We start from the raw sequence: 21494 nt of genomic DNA on the forward strand, positions 1-21494 counted from the left end.
ACTTTGTGGAAGAGCATTTTGCAAGTGGGAAGCTATGAACTCCTCAAGCACAACTGAGAAGCTTGTGACTCTTCTGGTGCCTTGCCTTCTTCGCTACCTTCTGGTTCCCTGGTTCCTTAAAGGATAAGTAAGCATGAGTTAGTTTGCCATCTGAATTTTGTTGTGATTGGGGCATATTGTCTGCTCACCACTCATTGCTCTTACTGTTGTTCAGGCTGACTTTTCCCTGCCACTGCTATAAAACTGAAGAGTTTCTCTCCTTCACAGCACACCTGCTGCCCCTTTCCCCCGCAAAGCAATTTCTTGGCCTTTTGTTGGACTTAATGAGCTCAGGGCAAACAGGAAGGAGGTGTGGGATGTGTATATGGACATATCTGCATAGGACGCTCTCTGAAATCTTGCTTTTTAAGACTTATGTTTCTAGGATGTTTTGGAAACTCCCTCTGACATCTGACAGGTTTGTGGATGACACAAAACTGGGACGAGCCACTGAATCCCTTGAAGGCAGGGAGGCCCTGCAGAGAGACCTCAACAGATTAGAGGGCTGGGCAATCACCAACCATGTGAAGTTCAACAAGAGAAAGTGCTGGATTGTGCACCTGGCATGGGGCAACCCCAGATGTATGGACAGAATGGGGAATGAGATGCTGGAAAGCAGTGCCAGGAAAGGAACTGGGGTGCTGGTCAATGGCAAGTTGAATCTGAGTCAGCAGTGCCCTGGCAGCCAGGAGAGCCAGCCATTACCTGGGGGGCATCAGGCAAAGCATTGCCAGACAGTTGAGGGAGGGGATCGTCCTGCTCTGCTCTGCACTAGGGTGGCCTCACCTTGAATATTGTGTGCAGTTTTGGGCACCATAATATAGGAAAGTTCTTAAGCTATTAGAAAATGTCCAAAGGAGGGCAATGAAGATGGTGAAAGGCCTTGAGCAGAAGCCATGTGAGGGCTGAGGGCTCTGGAGGAGACTGAGGGGGAGACATTGCAGTCAACAACTTCTTGTGAGGGGAAGAGGAGGGGCAAACAGTGATTTCTTCTCTGTGGTGAATAGTGACAGGACCTGAGGGAAGTGCCTGAAGTTGTATCAGAGGAGGTTTAGGTTGGGTATTAGAAAAAGGTTCTTCACCCAGTGGGTGGTTGGGCACTGGAACAGTCTCTTCAGGGAATTAATCACAGCACCAAGCCTGACAGAGTTCGAGAAGCATTTGGACAATACTTTTGGGCACATGGTGCGACTCTTGGGGATGATCTGTGCAGGGCCAGGAGTTGCACTTGGTGATCCTTGTAGGACCCTTCCAGCTCGGTGTGGCTCCCCTCAGTCTCCTCCAGGCCAAACAGACCAAGTGCCCTCAGCTGCTCCTCATATGTCTTCCCCTCAAGGCCTTTACCATCTTCATTGCCCTCCTTTGGACACTCTCTAACAGCTTAATATCTTTCTTATATTGTGGTGCCCAAAGCTGCACACAATATTCAGGGTGAGGCCGCACCAGTGCAGAGCAGAGCAGGACAATCCCCTCCCTCGACCAGCTGGTGATGCTTTGCCTGATGCCCCCCAGGACACAGTTGGCCCTCCTGGCTGCCAGGGCACTGCTGACTCAGATTCAACTTGCCATTGACCAGGACCCCCAGTTCCCTTTCTGCTCCATAGTTAAGAGCACTCACTGCTCATGGTTTTGGTCAACATCTCCTGATGCAATCTTCATCCTTATCTTTATTTCATTATGAAAACTGATATTTTTTTCCTTGCTTGTCTAAAGTGAATTCCAGTTGTTTCATTGCAGCTCAACTTTTTTGCAGCTGAGTTTGAAAGAGTTTTTTATGTGACCAGACTGAGTCAAATTTTGCATGGCTCATGTCTTTTATCAGCTCAGTCTTTCTTGACGTCTGAAAGAAGCCCTGAATGTAATGAGTGTAATTGGACTGCATGACAATATGGAGTGCAATTAGGGAGTATAAAGTACAGATAGCAAGTAGGTGACTTGTCCACTGCAGCAAGGGGGACCCAGTCCTCCAAGAACCTCTTAGAGCAAAGAAATCAGAGGATTACCTTATTACCTTGATGGGTATCAAGACCTGTGACCACCTTAAAAAAAGAAAAAAACCAAAACCCAAACAAACAAACAAAAAACCCAAACAAAATAAAACCCTCGCAGAAAAGCACCCTAAAACAGAACTGAACTTCCAAAGCATTCTAGGATTTTTTGTTTGTTTGTTTGTTTTGGGGTTTGTTTTTTTTTTTTTTTTAAATTTGTTTTTTCTGTATAAGGCATTAGGAGGATAGTAGGTGAGGGGGTATGGCATGTCCCTGCGATTGCAGGGATCTTATGACCAAGTCTTTAGTTTTTTTTTTTCAAGATAACATAGTCAGCTTTTAATGGAGAGAAGAAAGGGTGAAGGGTTTGTGCTCAGTTACGTGGGGACACTGTTTCTAACTTAGTTGTTAGATTCAATGCCATGTATGCACAATGCGTACAAGAAAGCATTTGATGTCCGTGTTAGCAGGAGCCTTGGTGGATGTGGCTAAATCTTGTATTCTGTGCTGCTGTTCATCTCTAAAGCCCTATCTCTGGGGAAGGGTTGCAGTCATTGGATTAACTTTCTCTTGACTTTTGACTAGCACCCTTCTGTGATATTTGGCTCTTTCTTAGCTTTTTGTTGAGTGGAAGATAAATCCTAGGCACCGGGTGCCGTGTGTATTGTCAGCCACACGGCAGATTTTTTTTTGCCCCCTCTTGTAAAAGACACTAACTCCAAACTATGGCAGGTAAAGTAATGGCAGAAAACTTTCTCCCTTTGGGTGGTGTTTCTGGTCTAGTTTTGTCCTTTTGCAGGTGCCTGGAATAATTCTGAAGTATGGAGTTAATGTAACTCTTACGCTGCAGTGTGAAAAAGTAGTAATTACTGCCTTTCGAGCCTTCTGGGAGAGGCTGACATGGCCAATACCTACAGGCTTCTGTCATAAGATTCATTTTCTGATATGCACAGACTCCTGGCAATGCAGTAGCCTCTTCACAGGTTTGCTTCAAGATGGAAATTGATAAGTTTGTTTGCTCCTTTGACATGTCTAGAGTGTTGTACAGAGGCTACTGAAGAGTTGCTGTAATTCATTTTGATATGCAGAAAGGGTTGGGTGTAGAGAAGCATTGACAAATATCTGGTGTCTTTATGCCTTATTGGTGGAGGAAACCAGGAAACTGAAAAGTCTTAGTTTATAAGTTAGAGAACGCTGTATTTAAGTACTGTGTTATGAAATTACTAATTTACTCATTCCAGTGTGACCTTTGCGTTGTTCAGACTGAGTGAGCACCTTGAAAGCTAGAATAGAGTGGCAGGGCAAAGTACCTGTCAAGTTTGCAAAGTAGAGAAACCTGTTGCCTATATTGCTGGCTTCTCTGCAGACTGATCATTGTTCTGGGATGTTCTGTATATAGAAATCCAAATTTTGTGCCTTTCAGAGAGGGTGAAAATCTGGGCATCAGTGCTTGAATTTTTCCCTGTCTTTCAGTATGTGAAAAATGTGGGGGAAATCCCAACAGCTAGGAAGGTAACAGCTTGCCTCGTATGCCCTAATATCACTAGAGTTGCTACTGCTGTTGTGGAAGGAGCCAGACCCTGTAAAAACACCTACATTTTCACCTAAGTCACCTCTAAAAGTTTTGTGTATATTGGGTTACAAATAAGATATACAGCTGTGTATCGCTGGATCAATGATACTTGGTTAGGTCAATCTTCATCTGCCTTCTTCAGTCCCATTCCTTCCAAATAAAAATGTTCTGCTGTAAAAAAAACTAGTCATGTGGAATGAATGAAGCTTTTAGCTTTTATTCCCTGAAATGGGAAAATTAAGGGTGTAGTATTTAGTCTAAATTATTTGAAATAGCAATTGGTCTTTGCTTTTGTCAGATGCTGTGATGCTCTGTGATATACTGCTCTTTCAATTACTGCTTCTTAATGAACACAAATTCATCAAGTGCCATTTGAAATGCATCACTGTAAGAATAACAAAAAGATACCACTCCTTTTAAACTTGGTGACACTGCAGGCAGAGTACGCTCTGGAAAAAAAGACATTATGTTCTGTTTACAGTGACACTGTGTAGTTCTAAATTGCACATCAAGTAAATTAAGATGTGTTTGTAGTGGACCAAAAAGCCCTAAATTCTTAATATATATGTTTATTATGATCATATATTAATACATTCCTTTCTCTAAAGGAAATATGGAGCATCACAGAGATGGCACGGATGGCTTTCAGATATAAAGATGGTGAGAAATATCCTGTTCAAACAGTATTTCAGAAAACTAAGCTCCAACACATTTATTGTTGTGATAGATGTGCTTTAAGTCTCCATCTTGGCAATTCTGTTTATTAGCTGAATTGAGCTAAAAGTTGAAACAGGAAACTTCAAAAACCTGCATTCAGTTGCACTCAGCTTTGCTCTCTATGAGCTTCCAAGGGGCAGCAATTTAATCTTTTAACTAACTTAGTTAGTTAAAGGATAAACTTGCATTAGAAGATACCTTTAGAATAATTATTCTATAACTATTCAGTATGCTCTGTATTTGTTCATTGCTCTTTGAGGATTAAGATACCTGGTGGTAATGAATGAGGCTATTAAAGTTTATAGAATAAAACTGATTTTATTACTAATGAGATGTAATGATAAAGGAATGCCAGCTTAATAGTTTGAACTCTTAACTTAATGGCCTTGCTATAGCAGAGATGGTTGTAAATTGCAGGAAACAAAGTTGGGAGTTGGAAGTTGCGCTTTTTTTTTTTTTTTTTTTTTTTTTTTTTTTTTTTTTTTTTTTTTTTTTTTTTTTTTTTTTTTTTTTTTTTTTTTTTTTTTTTTTTTTTTTTTTTTTTTTTTTTTTTTTTTTTTTTTTTTTTTTTTTTTTTTTTTTTTTTACACTTGTTTTTATGACTGAATAATGTTGGTGTCTCAGGGCTGGAACCACAGAATGGCTGAGGTTGGAAGGAACCTCTGGAGGTAATCTGGTTCAACCTTCTTGCTCAAGCAGGCCTCCTAGTTATTTACTCTTGTATTTCCTAATCTGTTGTGCTACTTGCTTCTTAGAGTAAATGAGTGTTGGGACATCCTCTAATGGTTGAAAGAAGCTTTTATCTTGCTCCTCACTCCTGCCTTCTTTTGCCTTCTGCCACTGTTCATCTTTCTTAATTAACTATAAACTGAATTTGCATGTGGTATTTCACCAATCAAAGCTTTTTTTCAAGGTGTAAAGGTCTATTAAGTCTCCATACAATAGACTTACAATCAGCTGATTGGACTCAAATAGGCCTTTACGTGATCATACCAGCAATTAAACATTATGAGAAGGGAAATGGGCAAATAATCTCTTCCCCTACATATTAATTCTAGAGGAAGCTGTTACAGTTGCAGACTGCTAATTTGCTGTAAAAGAAGCCATGAGTTAGTGCAGCTTTGATTACTTCTGCTTGGTTTTAGTAAAAGGGTGTCAAATGTGAACATTTTCTCCTTTGAATCTTTATGATGATCTTCCAGGATGCTTTTTCCTTTCCTAGAAGGAAGATAGCAAGGGGTTTGGGGTTTTTATGTCATTTTTGAGGGGTGTATATGGTATATTGTGGGGAAACTCTTTCAAAACCTGTTCAGGATAAAATGTTTCTTGTTTTCAACAGAAAACAGTCATTTCCGTGGCAGGGTTGGTGGGAAGTATGTGCCTTAGGCTACAGAAAGTAGTTAGAGCCCTCTTTGGGGCCAGAGCTCTGACTTCTTTACACAGGAAAGGAAAGAGGAGGTGGGTAACAAGCTCTCTACCTTGTTGCTGTAGTAGTCATGGTTAGTCTGAGCAGTAAGGGAGATGTGCCATCCAGGACAATGGCTATTGGTGGGGAGGAATGTGGCCAAACTGTAACTTGTGGCTCACTCATGAGCTGTTGTTCTTTGTTAGTTTTCTTTTTAGCTCCTATGGTGCCTCCACTTGCAGATAAAGGCTTTCTTCCAGAAATAGCAAAAGGGATAGTCAGGTGAGGAAAGAAACAGAAGTGTCTCAAGATCTGTGTTTAAATGTGTCTCTGTGGCCTCCATGCAAGTCTGGTGGAACATCTTGTGGCTGATAGATGACGAAAAATGTCCAGGTCTGGGCTGGGGGGGGGATGTTTGCTTTTTTTCTTTGACTGCCTGGCACAGAAATATTTAAAGTTGCAGACTTCTAATGTATTATTCTCTTCATTTTAGGGAGATTGAGTCAGGTGAGTAACATTCCAGTGGGTTTAAGCTTTAATTTTTGAATAGGGAAATGGTTTCATGTGTTGTCCTCCGTTTTGCATAGGAAGTAGGAGCTGTTGTCACTCTTGCTTTTAATAACAAGATAGGATGACCACATATGTGTGTATTGCTATAACCCATTAAGAAAAAAGACCCCTTCCAAATACCTATTATGGGGAAGGAGTGGTAGTGCTTTTTTCTGTGTGCCTTTAATTCACCAAGTCTGTGTGCTTGCATACTAATATGATGGATGCCTTGGAAACTCCTAATAGCTAAAGAAAGTAGTATATAAGTATGAAAGTGGAGTATGAATCGCTTTTTGTATTGAGCTGGGGTTGAAGGGCAGTTTGTCTGAAAACGTTCTCAGTTCCTGTACAATTGATTGCTGGGGGAGGAGGGGTTACAGCTGCACAGTAGACATCTTCACTGAGACTATGTGTACTGTTAAACAGTATATTCTTTAGAGCCAGTCACTTCATAACAAACTAAGCTGTTGGTGCTACACATCCTATTTAGGGAACTTATAGGCTGTAATATTGGGAGAATGAAGCTAATGTAATCATCATTTATAGTTCATGAGGTTGATCTTCTACTTGCTCAAGCTTTCAATAATTAGTTTCCTTCGTATCTGTCTTTTGTATTGCCCCTTACCTGTAAAGTTCTCAGGTTCAGCAGCTTGTTTCACAGCCTGGCTTTCATCATTGCTGGGTGGTGTCTCCTGTTTTCTTTGAAAATACTCAATAGTTTTTCTTAAAACAAAAGACAGTCCTCTTTAATCTTGGCTATGCTGTTCAGTCTGAGTTGCTTGGCATAATGGTTAAGTGAAGGTTTAAAGAAAGTTCACATGCTCAAGTAATTAATGAATATGCCTGTAATTAAAGAGGGAAGGAGAGAGAGAGAGCCTTTATTGACTGATCAAGGAGAAACTGAATTTCCAGTTAGTGTGCTAGAAAGGACTTGCATAAAAATCCTGAATTCCAAATACTTTCTCTTGTCCCCAAATTACATCTGAGATGCTGATCTTTATGTTGATGCTACTTTATGGTCTCTGGTTTGTTTCTAATTTATGGCTGTTCTTCCTTCTTTCCCCTAGTTTTGTCATGCTGGAAATATTTGGAGCAAAATCAAATTCTGGTAAAAAACAGATTTATAATACTGTTCAAAGTATCTGTATCTTGCTCAATGGACAGCTGTGATCAGCACAGAAGAAAAGTATTTCGTGAAAGACAGCACGGACAGCAGACTGTCACTGGGAAAGAAGAAGATAATTTCATAGCAAATTTGTAGCAGGCTTGGAACACTGTCAAGTACAGGATGACAAGCAGCAGACATGGAAATGTTCAACTTCCACTACCATTGTGATCTAACTCCTTTGCGCTTATTTTGCAATGCTTATCTTTTATTTAGTTTTATGATCCAAACTGGAAAAGAAACTATTTGAACAGTAGGGAATGGAAAGTATCAGCTTACTTTGGTTTTGACTAAATCGTTTTCTCTTTAGCCTTCCTTTCCCTCTCATCTGTCTTTTCCTCCACCCTGGTGCCTTCTTAAGTTTTTGACCATTTCTGATCCAAGTAATCTGACAAGAGAGATGTTCTGCGGGTTAGTGTCCTTTCCATTAAAAGTTGTGGTAGAAACAAAGCAGACAAGCTGTCCTGTCTGCTGTGTGTTTGTGCAGTTGCCCAAGCTGCTCGTCTAATGGGCTTCTCCAGGGAGCATGTCCCAGCTCTGGCCAGTGTTGTCTTCCTGTTCTCCATGTAGTGAGTTACTGCCTTTTTTGGTTGTGTTGTTTCCTCCCTTGAATTCCATGAAGTGGATGCTTATGAACAACTCCAGTTAAGATCAAGATTTTTAAGAATTTTTATTTCCTCCCACCTCCCCCCAAAAAACCCCAATGCTTGCTTATATAGCGATCAGCCTATAGAGATTCTGGAGTCAGCTGGAGTCTCATGAAGTTGTAGTGATGAGCATTTGTATTTGTTTCTTTTGAAAAGCTAATAAAAAGTCCTTTTTTCCATTTACCCCCTCCTTTTTTAAACACTGTGTAGCTAATTGAGCCTTCATTTTGGAGACAGGAATTGTAAAGGATGTAACTTGATGAATTTGTGACTTGCTCATTTTAATAATTGGAGACTGTAAATAAACTATTTTGTGGAAGGTTTGCATGCACAAACACTCACTGAATCTGAATAAATTTTGGTTACCTTAAGGGAGGAGCATGCATCTTACAGTGATGTGAACAGAAACTGTTCCTGCAGGTTTTTGGAATGTGGGGTCTTTCATTTACCTGCCATTTCTAGCCTGGTTTTGGCTATGGGCTTTAAGAATATGATCAGAATTGACCTTTCCTTTCTTTTCCACTTAGTACGTTCAGTTCTACATGGGTAGTAAGAATATTTTGCTCACTTGATAAAATCTTAGTTGCAGCATATTCTGTGGTGTTTATGTACCACGTCAATCTTAAAGGTCTGTCTGATCTCCTGACTAGTCCTTCATATAGTTTTAAAATACGTGATTTTATTACTTAGTGATGAAGAATAACTCTGTTTATTTTGTGCTTTAGTTTTTATTTTATCTTTTTTGTTATCATTTTTAAGGAGTATTGATGGTTGCTTTCAGCCTGTTGAGAGCTAGGTGAGAGCATAATAAGATGTGGAGAGAGAAACTGTGTAGTGAGTTTCTTTTAAAATGTGCTCTTCTAATTAAAGTGCAAGAGCATCTCAACAGCTTTGGGGATATTAACCTTAGATTGAGATTTGCTGTGTTTCTGCAACATATAAATTAAAAATCAATTTGAGTATTATGTGTGGGTGTATGTGTAAGAAAGGAGGGTAAGAGCTGAGAAATGTAGGCAGGATTCAGTAATTAAAGTCAGAAAGTGAATAGAGACTATTATTGTTTTATACTGTGGATCCTCTGAAGCTCCTGTGCTTTGAGTCATATCTTCTTTGACTCTACATGCCCTCTGTAAGAAGGAGAGGAAGAAAATAAAAGAAGGAAAAGGCAATGAGACATGTAATGATTATTTTCTACATGCTTTGGAAGGGCGTGAGAGTGGAGTGTGAATGCACACACACGCATGTGTGACTGGGGTAATGCTTGAGCAGAAATTTCAGATACAGTGGCTTATTTACCTATTTTAAACTTAAATGTTGCAGTTAACTTTCTGCCCTCAAAATCTTGAAAAAGAAAAAAGAGGCAGAAGAGGGACTGTTGTCTGTAGTATAACTGTGCTACTTCGGTAGCTGTGAGGAACAGACTTACTTTTTTGGGCAAAGTAGTTGGGCATGAAAGCTTTTACCAATCTCTAGAAGTAGATGTGATCTACAGCCCTGATACTGCAGCATTTCATGCACAAATTGTGACTTGTTTACCTAATTCATTCCTCCTCATTGGAAAAGCAGGAAAAAAATGTAAGCTACCATCTTCAGCTGCAAAACTGAAAGAGTGAAAATAATGTGAAAAGAAAATATTGTCATGTAAAAGCACAAATACTTGTAACTTTGAGGTGATAATGATGCTGATAGTGTCCCCAGTACCTCCAGCTGTGTAGTTCTCATCTGTAATAATTTAAATTCTTGTAAGAAATTGAAATGCTGGCTAAAGTAACTCCTGCAATTGGGTATATTAAAAAGGTAAGGAAGCTGGTGGCAACAAGTACAAACCAGCAGTTTCAAAAATGCTAATGAAGGTTTAAAGTGTCTGACAGGTCTGTGGCTCTGGGCCTAAAGGCCAACTGGCTCCTTCGTCAGAAACCAGTTCAGCCATAATGGTGGTGGGATGGAGGAGCCCGGACTTTCCTTTGCTGCCATTCGGTACCATGCTAACCCTCTGCTCTAGAGCCCTGCAATCTATGAAAAATTCAATTTGTTTGCTTTCACTAGTAACTATTAGCTGTTTAATTTGATGCTCATGCAACAGTCTTGTGAAAAAACTGAAAAATTATCTAACTTCATAAATATTAACAGAGCTTTTATCTAAGAAAAATTCAGTCAGGTATAATGTAATTATGTCACTTCTAACTTATTAATACCATTGTGACACACTTCATGTTTTGCAAGGTAGTTGCTTTTAAGGAAGGTTATTTGTGTGGTAATTTACTCAAACCAGTAATAAGTGGAGAATCCAATACTGAAGGTGGTCAACCACAGTAGCAGCTTCTTCAAGTCAAGATTAGATCTATTTCTGAATGGTATCTTCTACTTAAGCTAGCATGTGTGAGATGGATGGGGCAGTTGCTGTTAGGTTCTAGAGGGTGCTATGGGGGAAACTGTTGGTTTTATTGTCAAGGTCACCATGGTTGCAAAAGGTGAAAAATCACGACCTGCACAGTGGGAGCGCAGAAGAGGAAAACTTAAAGGCTATTTCACCAATTGCCGAAGTCCTCAAATCTTTGCTTCTTTGAGTAATATGCTCACCTCCTATCTTAACATTTTTATACAGATAGTTCATTTTATATGCTATGCAGGACTTCAAGCTCCTCTTACTTCTAATGTGGTGGATAGTTAAGATTATTCTTATGCCTTGCCATGAGCTGTGCTGCATTTGTCTCTGCTTCACAGCAACTCTTTTTCTCAAACATTTTTTTTCCTGTTTAATTTTACCTTGGAGAGTTTGGCTGTCTGGCTTACAGTGTTGATGATACGAGTGCTTATGGTGGCATAAGGAGAAGAGGGGAGTGAGGCATGGGGGAGAAAATCGCCTCTCTCTGGGGACACAGAAACCACTGCTTTTCAACAGTAGTGCTGGTTTATGCTGCTTTAAATGCAAATAGTTATGCTCCAAGATGACTCAGTGCTGCAGAAGTACATCCTAAGGATGAACTGAGATGTAAAACATAAGTCCTTTGCAGAACAGGCTAGCTCAGAGAGCAGATTTTTCCTCTGAAAAGGCAACATGTCAAGCCTCTGCTATTTAAGTTCCTAAGTTTTTTCTCTAGCATCTTCTCTGTGAATCTATTCTGTTCCTACAAGTGCTGCTTGATTTAAAGTAAATGTCAGACAGGGAAATATGTAGCTGTGAAACTACTAACATGGAATGAGTTTAATTCCTTTAAGTGACCTATCCATTCTCAGCTTTATTACTGCATGGTCACTGCTTCCTTCAGTGCTTTTAAAATTGGAGCTGAGGAAGTGGAAGCTCTGTGCACAACTTGACCTTCCTCAAAATGAATAATTTAGGGACTTGACTGGAGAGGCAGCTCTCTCTTCCGTGTTTTCATTTGTCCGGCCTAGACAGTTTACTTAAAGGTCTCTGCATGTTTTTCTTTGCTTGGCTTATGAAGTTCTTTCTGCCTTGGGCTTTGTCCTATCTCTTGCTTTCTGCAAACTAGGGTGCTTGCTGCCTGAACAGCAATCTTCCTCTTGCTCAGTTTCCCCACTCTTTTGAAGGTGCTGCCAAGGAAGAGTGGGGAAAAGTGGAAGTCCCCTCAGCTTTAACATCAACACAATCACAGTTCGATTCTGTATCCTAAACCCCAAACCTCTTCAGCTCCATATACCTTTGTGAGAGTATGGAAAGGGAAGAAGGGCTGAGGAGGAGGCAGGCTGATTTCTGTGGAGAGTTGTGGCTCTCTTTCAAACTGGCTGTTGCCATAGCAGACCTGCTGGGCTGAAGGCTGTGCTACCTGGCTGAAGTAAAGAAGAAAGATCCAGCCCTGGAGCTGGTAAGGATTCTGAATGAAGAAAATTAACAGATTTCCCACGTAGTGGAAAATGATGTGAGATTCCAGTGATGAAGATCAAAGCCTGCTAGAAGTGGCCTGAGGATGGGGTAGTGATAAACGTTTGGAAAAGTAGAAGTTAAATCTTGCATTTGAGTTCCTCTCTTGTGTTACTGTTTGGGGCAGAAGCATGGTAGCATGTGTGGGATTGCCCTGCAGGACTAATGCATAGATCCTTTGTTACTGATTCAACTTGTGCAGTCAATTCTGGGATCTCTGGGCACAAGAGCAACTGATTATCTGAATATTATGTATGCAAGGTTAATGCAGCAGAAGTAAGAACGTAGAGGTATGGGGAGAACAGTGAGCTGCGGTGAACATGATCCTGAAATGGGTTGGAGGTTGCTCACTCATTTTATTGCTTACCCAATTAAAATACTTGGAGAGATAGCTGGGAAAAATTGCTAGTTTGTTTGTTTGAGAGACTTGCAGTATAGAAAGTCTGATAAACGGACCCAATATTGGCTACAGAAAGAAATGTTTGAGGATTGTTTTTATTAAAACTCTTACACTACAAAATCTCTAAGCTCAAGGAAATGGTATACTAAAGCAAGGTCTCAGGATTAAGCATACAGAAGGATTTTTAATTTTACTACTGTCTCATCTACACATGCTGGTGTTGTGTACTGTTATCTCTTTGGGGAACTGGGAGAAGACAGAATTCCCAGAGTCTACATGGTTTTGGTCATCCATTTGCTTGCTGTCACACTTGGCATCTCAGTTTCATTCTGCTGTGTTTCTGAAATGTAGAAACTAGGGTCACCTTCTTGAAAGAGGCATTGAGGTAGAGTAACTCAGATTTGAGGAAAAAAACTGATCTGATTCTTGTAGTGATAGTGTGGTTCATAAATTGCTTTGCAGTCCTAGAGTAAGCAAAGACTGTGATTCAACTTGACTTGCCTCTATGTCTGTAGTCGGCTTCCCTGGCTGAGAAGAACTGCAGGAAAACTGGAAGGTAACTCTGTGCTGGATAAGTTTGTCAAGTACTTTTACAAGTGTAAAGGTAGAGGATGGGATGGTGTTATCTTCCAAATCATTTGAGTCAAAAGTGGTAGACGAGTGAAACACTGAGCAGCTAAGACTTGTTAGGAATTCTGTGATTTCAAAGTCCTTAGCCTGCTCATTCCAACTGAAAGCTCTGAAAGGCTCAGCCCTATTTTACAGATACGAAAACCAACCAAACAAAAAAACCCAAAACGCAAAAGAAGAAAAAGCTGATGGCAATTTACATATTAATGAAAACTTCTGGTTTTAATGGCTTTCATTTCTTTGTCCAGCAACTCAAGGACTTCTGCTTGATTGTAATTTTAAATATTGTAGAAGATGGTGATGACTGTCCTCAGAAAATGAGAAATCAGAAAATTTAGGTTTCAGTTTTGAGCTGTTTTATTTTTCCTTCAAGAAAACTGATTTGGCCTCCGCAAATAAAAGCTAATGTAGAACTGTTTAGAAGTGAAAGCAAACACTACAGTGCATTTATATCTGCTGTTGACTCTTGTACCATCACTTCTGGGGAAAGATGATTATGCAGCCTTAGCTACTAAGACCTCACAAATACAGCAGGCTGTTGTCAAGTTAAGATGGTTCTTTAAAGAACCTTTCTGCTGAGAAGCTTTCAGAAGCATAGCCAAAAAACAAAACTCCAAAACCAAGCAACAACAAAACCCACCAAGGATCTAACTTTTCTGTTTTTAAGAAGGAAAAGGATGGGAAGGACATGGGCGGTGGGATGATGGCGGGGATAAAAGTTCCGTGTTTGGGTAGCCTCTGGAAGTGGTAGTTTCATCTGGCCCCCTCCGTCAGGGAACACAGCTCTGAGGATGCTGCTGTTGATTGTGGTGCCAGATTTTTTTCTTCTAGCCTATGCCCTCTGATTTTGATGTCAAGAGACTGCAAGATCTTCTCCCCGAACTTTGGATAGAATAACATGATCATCCAATGTGAGTTTAACTTCAGGCATGCTGATTTTGTCCTTGTTTTTCAATCTGTTACCTTGGTGTTTCACGTGATAAGACTGCAGTCCCTGAGTAGTGTGTTGATACACCATTTTCATTTGTCTTACTACTTTTTTTTTGCTCATGTTAATGTTTCTCCATGTTGGACTGCGTTAAGACTGTAGTGTTTATGAAACATTTATCCTGTCTTGGTTTTGACAAATCAAGCCCTTGGAATATAATACTTGGCAGGCTTTTGGGTTGAATGCTGGAAAGTATAAGATTATACGCAGACTGTAAAACACCACACTGCATCTGACCACATAAATGTGAACTCTACTATATATGATGTGATACTGCAAGGATATTGCTTTAGAGGTTCTCTCTTGTCATTGTGTAATGCAAAGGTATACCTCTGCCTTGCCTTTTATTTAGGATTTGGAAGGTAAATAGATGACGTCTGGAGAATGAGCTTTGCTGGCGGAACTTCTCTTGTATGCCCTGTTCTCAAATGTGTCGTAACTGTTGATGACAACACTGGCAGCTTGCAAAGGTGCTACATATAACTGCCTTGGCAGGGACAAGGCAGTATGGCAGATAATGGGACAGTGGACCTTGAGCTGCTGAGGGAGTTAATTTGCATTTGTTAAAACCAAAATAAACTACTGCCCTCCACTAGGACTGCAAAAGCAATACAGATTTGATTGCATTCTTCCCTAGCAATCTCTAAACGATAGTAGATGCAGAACCCATGAAATTGTATGCTGAAGTTTTGGGGCTTGTGTGTGGTGGTGTTTTTTAAATAGCTTTGTGGTGATTGCTTTTCTATCAAATAATTTTTTTTACTGGAGATCTAAGTTTGTTTACAAATTAAAGTGTAAATGGGAATGCATTCATTCAAGGTTTGTGAAGGTTAATGTGTCTGATTTGTTTGGTTTTTACTTGTTGTTGAGCTTATTGCAGGGTTGCAGTGATGGGGTAACAAACTGGTTACGTTGCTACAGGATTTATGAGCTAGCTCTCTACACCTTGCACCACAGCTCTTTAAGAAGAATGACTCTTAAATAGTCATTCCAAAAGTTGGGGGGAGCTTAACTCCCTTGTTTTGGTTGTTTTGGTATGGAAAGTGAAAAGATTTAGAGTTCTTCCTGGCTAGGAAGATACAGGTTATTTACAATGAAGTGTTGCTCATTCAGTCCCTGAGGTTGCGGTGAAGACTACTTTTGGATTTTTTTGTGAAAAAAATTTTTTTAAACTTGGAAACTTGAATGTTGCAATTCCATGGCTCTGTGGAACTGCCGGCTCAGTCTGTCCCTCTGCTCAGCCAGCTCTGAGACTGGACAATTTCTGGCTGGTGCAGAGAAATCAGTCAGTTATAAGCATAAAATAAAGATTCTTTTAAATGTGCTTGGCTCAGTATGTCCTCAAGAACCAGCTTAACTAATTGCATTTTAAACCTCAGCAGGAGGAGCCTGAAGTCCAGCTTTGACAGATGTTCTTTACTTTGTTTTGCTTCAGCAGCTCAGAGACGATGATAAGTCAGCTGCCCAAATGTAGGCATCTAGCACTGTTCAAAACATCTCAGTATTCAAGACCCTGTATGGGATTAGTGGGTGTGGTGCAGGATATAGGGGAATCCTACACCTCTCTGTAGCTCTGGCAGGAGACAAAACACAGAATTTGTCTGTGCTGAGGGGAAGCGTAGGTACCTGTGATTAGGCATCCGAATTCTAACCTAAATCTCCTTTGCTTTTTCAGCCCTGTATATCCCTCACTACCTCTCTACTCCATTTGGTAGTACAGGATTGCAATGTCCCATGGGTCTGTACTGGGACCAGTACTCTTAAATATCTTTATCGATAGACATAGGGGGGTTGAATGCACCCGTGGCAAACCCTTGCAAGTTTGCAAGCTCAAGTTTGCAGTTTGAGCTGAGTGGTAGAGTTGATTAAGTGGAGGGAAGGGGTGCCACCCAGAGGAACCTTGATAGGCTTGAGAAGTGGGCCTGTGTGAACTTCATAAAGTTCAGTGGGGCGGACAAGGTCTGGCACCTGAATCAGGGGAATCATCAGTATCAGTACACGGTGGGTGGAGAATGGATCAAAAGCAGCCTTGCAGATAAGACTTGGGGATTCTGGCAGATGGAAGACTGGATATGAGCTGACAATGTGCACTTGCAGCCCAGAAACCAACCTTATCCTGGGCTGTATTAAAGGCAGAATGGCCAGCAGGTTGAGGGAGGTGATTCTGCCCTCTACTCTGTTCTCATGAGATCCCACCATCCAGCTCTGGGGCCCACAGTACAAGGAAGAATTGGACCCATTAGACTGGGTCTGGAAGAGGGTGGAGAAAGAGACCTGAGAGCTGGATGACCTCTCCTACAAAGAAAGGCTGAACTATCTGAGTGCTCGCAGGCTAGAAGAGAGAAGGCTCTGGGAAGACCTTATTGTGGCCTTTCAATACTTTAAGGAGACTTACAAGAAAGGTGGAGAGAGACTTTTTACCAGGCCTTTTAGTATGATAGGACAAGGGGTAATGGTTTTAAACTAAAGGAGGGTAGAATTATATTAGATAGAAGGAAGAAACTGTTTGGTATGAGAATTAGTATGGCAGTGGTTAGCCACTGGGACAGGTTGCTCAGAGTAGTTGCAGATGTCCATCCCTTGAAGTGTTCAAAGCCAGGTTAGATGGGGCTCTGAGCAACCTGATCTAAGTAAAAGATGTCCCTGCCCACAGCAGTGGTATTAGAACGAGATGATTCTTTACAGTCTTTTCCAAGCCAAACCATTCAATCATTCTATATTATTACAACATTTTTAGTGAAATGCTGAGGTTCTCTTCCAACAGCATAGGCCGTATTTTGTTGCTGGATATGTAGTGCTCTTCTCATCTTCAGCTTTTTAGCTTTCCCTGTTCCCACAATGTTCTTGAAATTTGCCTTTGTTCCTTCCATAATGTTTCTAGAGCTATACCTTGTGTATCTGCCTAAAAATGCATTTTAAACTATTCTGTTCTTCTGCTTGCTCTGTTGTATGACCGCATCAATAAAAGTCCTCTTCTAAAGAGCACTTCACAAAGTATATGTCTAGATTTGCAATGAATAGTAAAATCTAGTTGTGTGATAATGTAACTCTTGTGAGTGCTGCACTCTGTCTCCCATGAAAATTGTTGGGCTGCTATCTTCTCTCCAAGAGTTTGTGAGTTATAGTTGCTTTTGAATTTTGCCCTCTTTTTTTTTTTTTTTTTTCTTCTGTGCCTCTCTGTAGTTGCTTATAGTTTCTTCTGGCATTTTTGAGTGACTCATGTAATACATCCTTGACAGGAACACTTACCAGAACAGATGAAAGACATTGTAATGAAAATAACATTTTCTGGTAACAGCAGCTGCCAATCTAAATGTGTATCTGCTTCAACTGTAAGCATAAGGATTTATGGGTCCTGCAGTCATCAAAGAGGAAACATCTTTCCGAGCTGGGAAAGTCTCACGGGACAGAAAAACTCTGCAGGTTCTTGTCCCAGGTCTGTCCATCACTGAAGACAGAAACATTAGAACCTTGAACCCCATGAACACGGGTTTGCACCACATTTTCAGACTATCTTACTTGACTACAGGAGTTTGATTTCATTTATTTATGTCTCTAAAAGATAATGCTAAATTCTGTAGCATGCTGAAATATTAGGCTTTACTTTACTCCCTTTATTTTGAGAATGTATACCATGCAAGTTGATTTATATCTTTAAAAAGCTTGCTTTGACATCTCTCTCTGAATGCTTAATGCTTTGTCTTGATCCAGAAAACTATAGGGGCCAAAGGAAATTTTTCTTGTTGAAATGCACCTTGTCAAAACAAAAATTTCAGTGTTGGGAAGTCTGGTTATTTTCAAAGCACCAATGAAGGATCAGACAGACCTGGAGTGTTTGGTCCTGGAGTGGAAACCCTTGTGGTCACAGCTGAATTCTCCTGCCTGCTCAGGCAGTTTACATATTTGGAATGATTTTTGAAGCAGTAAGTCAGCTGAAGTGGAGCTGCCTGCGCAGAAGTACTGAGAAACAGGAATGTGCCTCAAGTCGGTTTTGAGTTTGTTCTTTAAAATGCCTTATCTGAGACTCTGGGCAGAAACATTCTGCATTTTCAAACCTTAGGAGGATGTATATGTCTATTCTCTTGTCCTCAGTCCAGAAAGATGAGGTTTTAAGAGTGGGGGAGGGGTGGTGGTGGTGATAAGTGCCCTGTGCTGTGGGACTGAGCCCAGCCAAATCTTCCTTTTGAAGCTGTGCAGGTGTGTAGAAGAGAAAGAAAAATGCATGAGGGCAGGCAGACCAGAATGATGGACCGTGTGGTGCAGTGGTTATTTTCAGTTGAGATAGAGAGAAATGCTGAGATTCAGTTTCTGGTTTTAAACAAACAGAACAACAGCAACAAACACGACCAAAAGAAAACAAATAAAGAAGAAAGAAACCGAACTAAAACCTCCACCCAGGTATTTTTATACGTACTCTTGTCTTTGACAGGAGTGGCATTTATTCTTTCAGGATACTCTCTAAATTGTCTGAAATACTGTTTTAAAGCTGCTCAGGCAGAGGATGAACTGCAAAGGGGGGAATATTGCGTGTTTTGGGAAGTTACTGAAAGCCCAGTGTTACTGTTCAGTACTAGAGGTCTGCCATCAGTCTGAGCTGAGAGACTCTGATGAGTGAGGGAGCATCTCTTCTGTGCATTGATCAAATGTAGGTGTCTGATGAGAGCTTGCTTTTGCAGCTTTGAGTTCAGAAGGTTGATGTCATGAAACTTGAAGCGATTGCAGAATAGAGGGGTTTCCATGCGAAGATAGCTGGTGGAACACTGTTCTCAAGATTTGCCTTTATCAAAGTCCTGAGACTTTTTGTTTACCTTGAAGGATTTATTGTAAAGTACTAAGCTGCTGCAGCCTAAGAGAAAGAACAGCTGGCAGGTGTCATCGGGGAGTTTCTTTCTGAATCTGGTAGCTGCTTGAGAGAGCTCATTTGTTGCTATTTCACTATCAGGAAGGATGCTGAAAGGTTTCTTTTTCTGGTGCTCTTGAGCTACTGAAGCCATTGGTTCACTAGTAACCAAGGAGCAGAAGCATTTATAGGAAAAGCTCCTAGGTGAGCTGGCAATAGACTTTGCTCTGAAAGAAAAGTTGTTTTGATCCCATTTGTTTTTGCTGAAGGGTGAGGAATTTGTGCAGAGTGATCCAACTGCTGATGAAGTATCTTGTAAAATATGAGTTGGGAAGCAAAATTAATAATAAATCATCTGATCAGTCAAGCAGCCCTACAGAAGGGACCAAGAATAATGACTTTACCTCAGAGGGTCACTTAATGATGTGTAATGTCAGATAACTACATTAAACTCAATACTGGGCAGCATGATATGGGAAGAGAATTTGTTAAATACAGAAATCTGGGGAATATCAGATGTTCTAAAGTGGGATCTCATTTTATGATCTCTGGAAGAGATATAACTTGGGTGATATGTCTTTTAAACTATCTATAATAAGGACAGCAGTGTAATTTTTGATGTACCTTCTCCTTTGGCATACCTTCAGTACATAAAGGAGAGTAACTGGACTGTCAGATGTTGCCTATAATAGATTTTGATTCACTTATTACGCAGAAGTTGAACTAAGCAGTTATAATACTGGGTTGAATATCTTCTCTTGGAGTAGAGTGAGGACTGAACAATAAACCCTGCTTCCATACTAACATGTTTCTAGAACCTCCTCTGGTTTTCAAAAAGCATTGATGGACTAATCTTCAGTAGGATTGCTTTGTCATGGGGTGAACAGAGGGTCAGAGGAATCTGTCAGCATCAGCTGGTGTTGGGTATTTTGGCTTAATGTTGAGTTTGGGTTTTTTCCTGCAACAATTAAGGAAACGTAACCATTCTTACAAACTGGTGGTTGGAGCAGCAACATTTGTAGATTTTTTTTTTTTTGACAAATCAGTAGTAACTCTGGAGAAATTGGATCTTTGCTGATGGGCCAGAGAAGGTAGTAGTAGCATCTTGCCAGTCATATGCTTTCATACTTACTTCAAGTTAGAAGTGGATAAATGTGATGATTAATTCCAGAGGAAGATGAATTTGTTCTGTGAACAGCTAGTCCTATTGCAGTATTGTGCTGTGCTACAGTCTCTTTTTTAAACTTCTGCTTCTAGAGGGCTGTTGTGGCAAGCTGAAACATCTTGTTAAATGGGAAAGCACTATCAGGAGAGTGACTGTACTTAAGCCTCACACAAACAAATTCATTTAAGTTTGAAACCTGGAAATAATTCTTTCTTGGACAGGAAGAATCTCATCCCAATAAATGAAAGATGATATTGGGTCCCAGCAGATCGTTGTGGGGTATCCATGTTGTGTTTTGCCCTATTTGGGCTGTGATTTAAGGACAAAACTGTAAATTCCAGCTTATGTCCACAATATAAGTTGAATAAACAGTTCAACTGGCTGACTACTGTGGTGGCCTCTATTGATGGAGACCTATATCATATGCTACATAACATGATTTAAAAGATCTATAATATACAGGAAAGAATGTTAAATGAGAATGAGCATAAATCTGTTAATGTATAATCTTCACTTGTCTTGGACTTGGTTGCTCTGCTGATCCTGGGCAGAATAGCCTTGAAATAATATGTTACATTGGATTTGCAAAAAGGGCACTGAAATTTAAAAGTAACTTGTTGGTGCTTCTGAGATCAAAGGCAGAAATTATAATCTGAATCCTCTTCTCACAAGGTAGATATGTCATAGTTACTAACCAAGGGAAGAATACCAAGGCCATTCCACAGTGTTGTTTGATACCAGGCTGGTTATCTTTTGCTTTTGATTAGCAATTTGGAGGTCCCCGTGGTTCTAAGATTACACTGCAGAATATGCTGAGTTGGAAGGGACCCACAAGGATCACCAAAGTCCAACTCTTGGCCCTGCACAGGACCATCCCCAAGAGTCACGCCATGTGTCTGAGAGCATTGTCCAAACATTTCTTGGACTTTGTCAGGCTTGGTGCTGTGACTACTTCCTTGGGGAGCCTGGTCTAGCACCTAACCACCCACTTGGTGAAAAACTTCTAATTAATATCTAACCTAAACCTCCCCTGACACAACTTCAGGCACTTCCCTCGGGTTCTGACACTGGTCACCACAGGGAAGAGATCAGTGCTTGCCCTTCCTCTTCCCCTCATGAGGAAGTTGTAACTACAGTGAGGTCTCCCCTCAGTCTCCTCTTCTCCAGGCTAAACAGACCAAGTGCCCTCAGCTGCTCCTCACACGGCTTCCCCGCAAGGCCCTTCACCACCTTTGTTGTCCTCCTTTGAATACTCTTTAACAGCTTAATATCTTTCTTGTATTGTAGTGCCCAAAACTTCACACAATACTCAAGGTGAGGTTGCCCCAGTGCAGAGCAGAGGGGGACAATCCCCCCCTTCCCCCTCCCCTCCATCCCTACCCTCCTGGTGATGCTTTTCCTGATGCCTCCCAGGACATATTTGGCCCTCCTGGCTGCCAGGGTGCTGCTGACTCATATTCAACTTGATGTGACCCCTTAATGGCAAGGTGAAATCTTGCTTGTTA

The 21494-nt window shown here is 40.7% G+C and overlaps 1 protein-coding gene across 2 annotated transcripts in view; it reads left to right on the top strand.

Moving 5' to 3' along the window:
* GLP1R (glucagon like peptide 1 receptor) overlaps window positions 1–21494 on the top strand; it is an 88188-nt gene that overhangs the window by 6767 nt on the left and 59927 nt on the right. The gene's annotated exons all lie outside the window — the stretch shown is intronic.

This window comes from Empidonax traillii, unplaced genomic scaffold, assembly GCF_003031625.1.
Source record: "Empidonax traillii isolate 1590-97213 ecotype Southwest subspecies unplaced genomic scaffold, ASM303162v1 scaffold1240:size150306, whole genome shotgun sequence".
Taxonomy (NCBI): domain Eukaryota; kingdom Metazoa; phylum Chordata; class Aves; order Passeriformes; family Tyrannidae; genus Empidonax; species Empidonax traillii.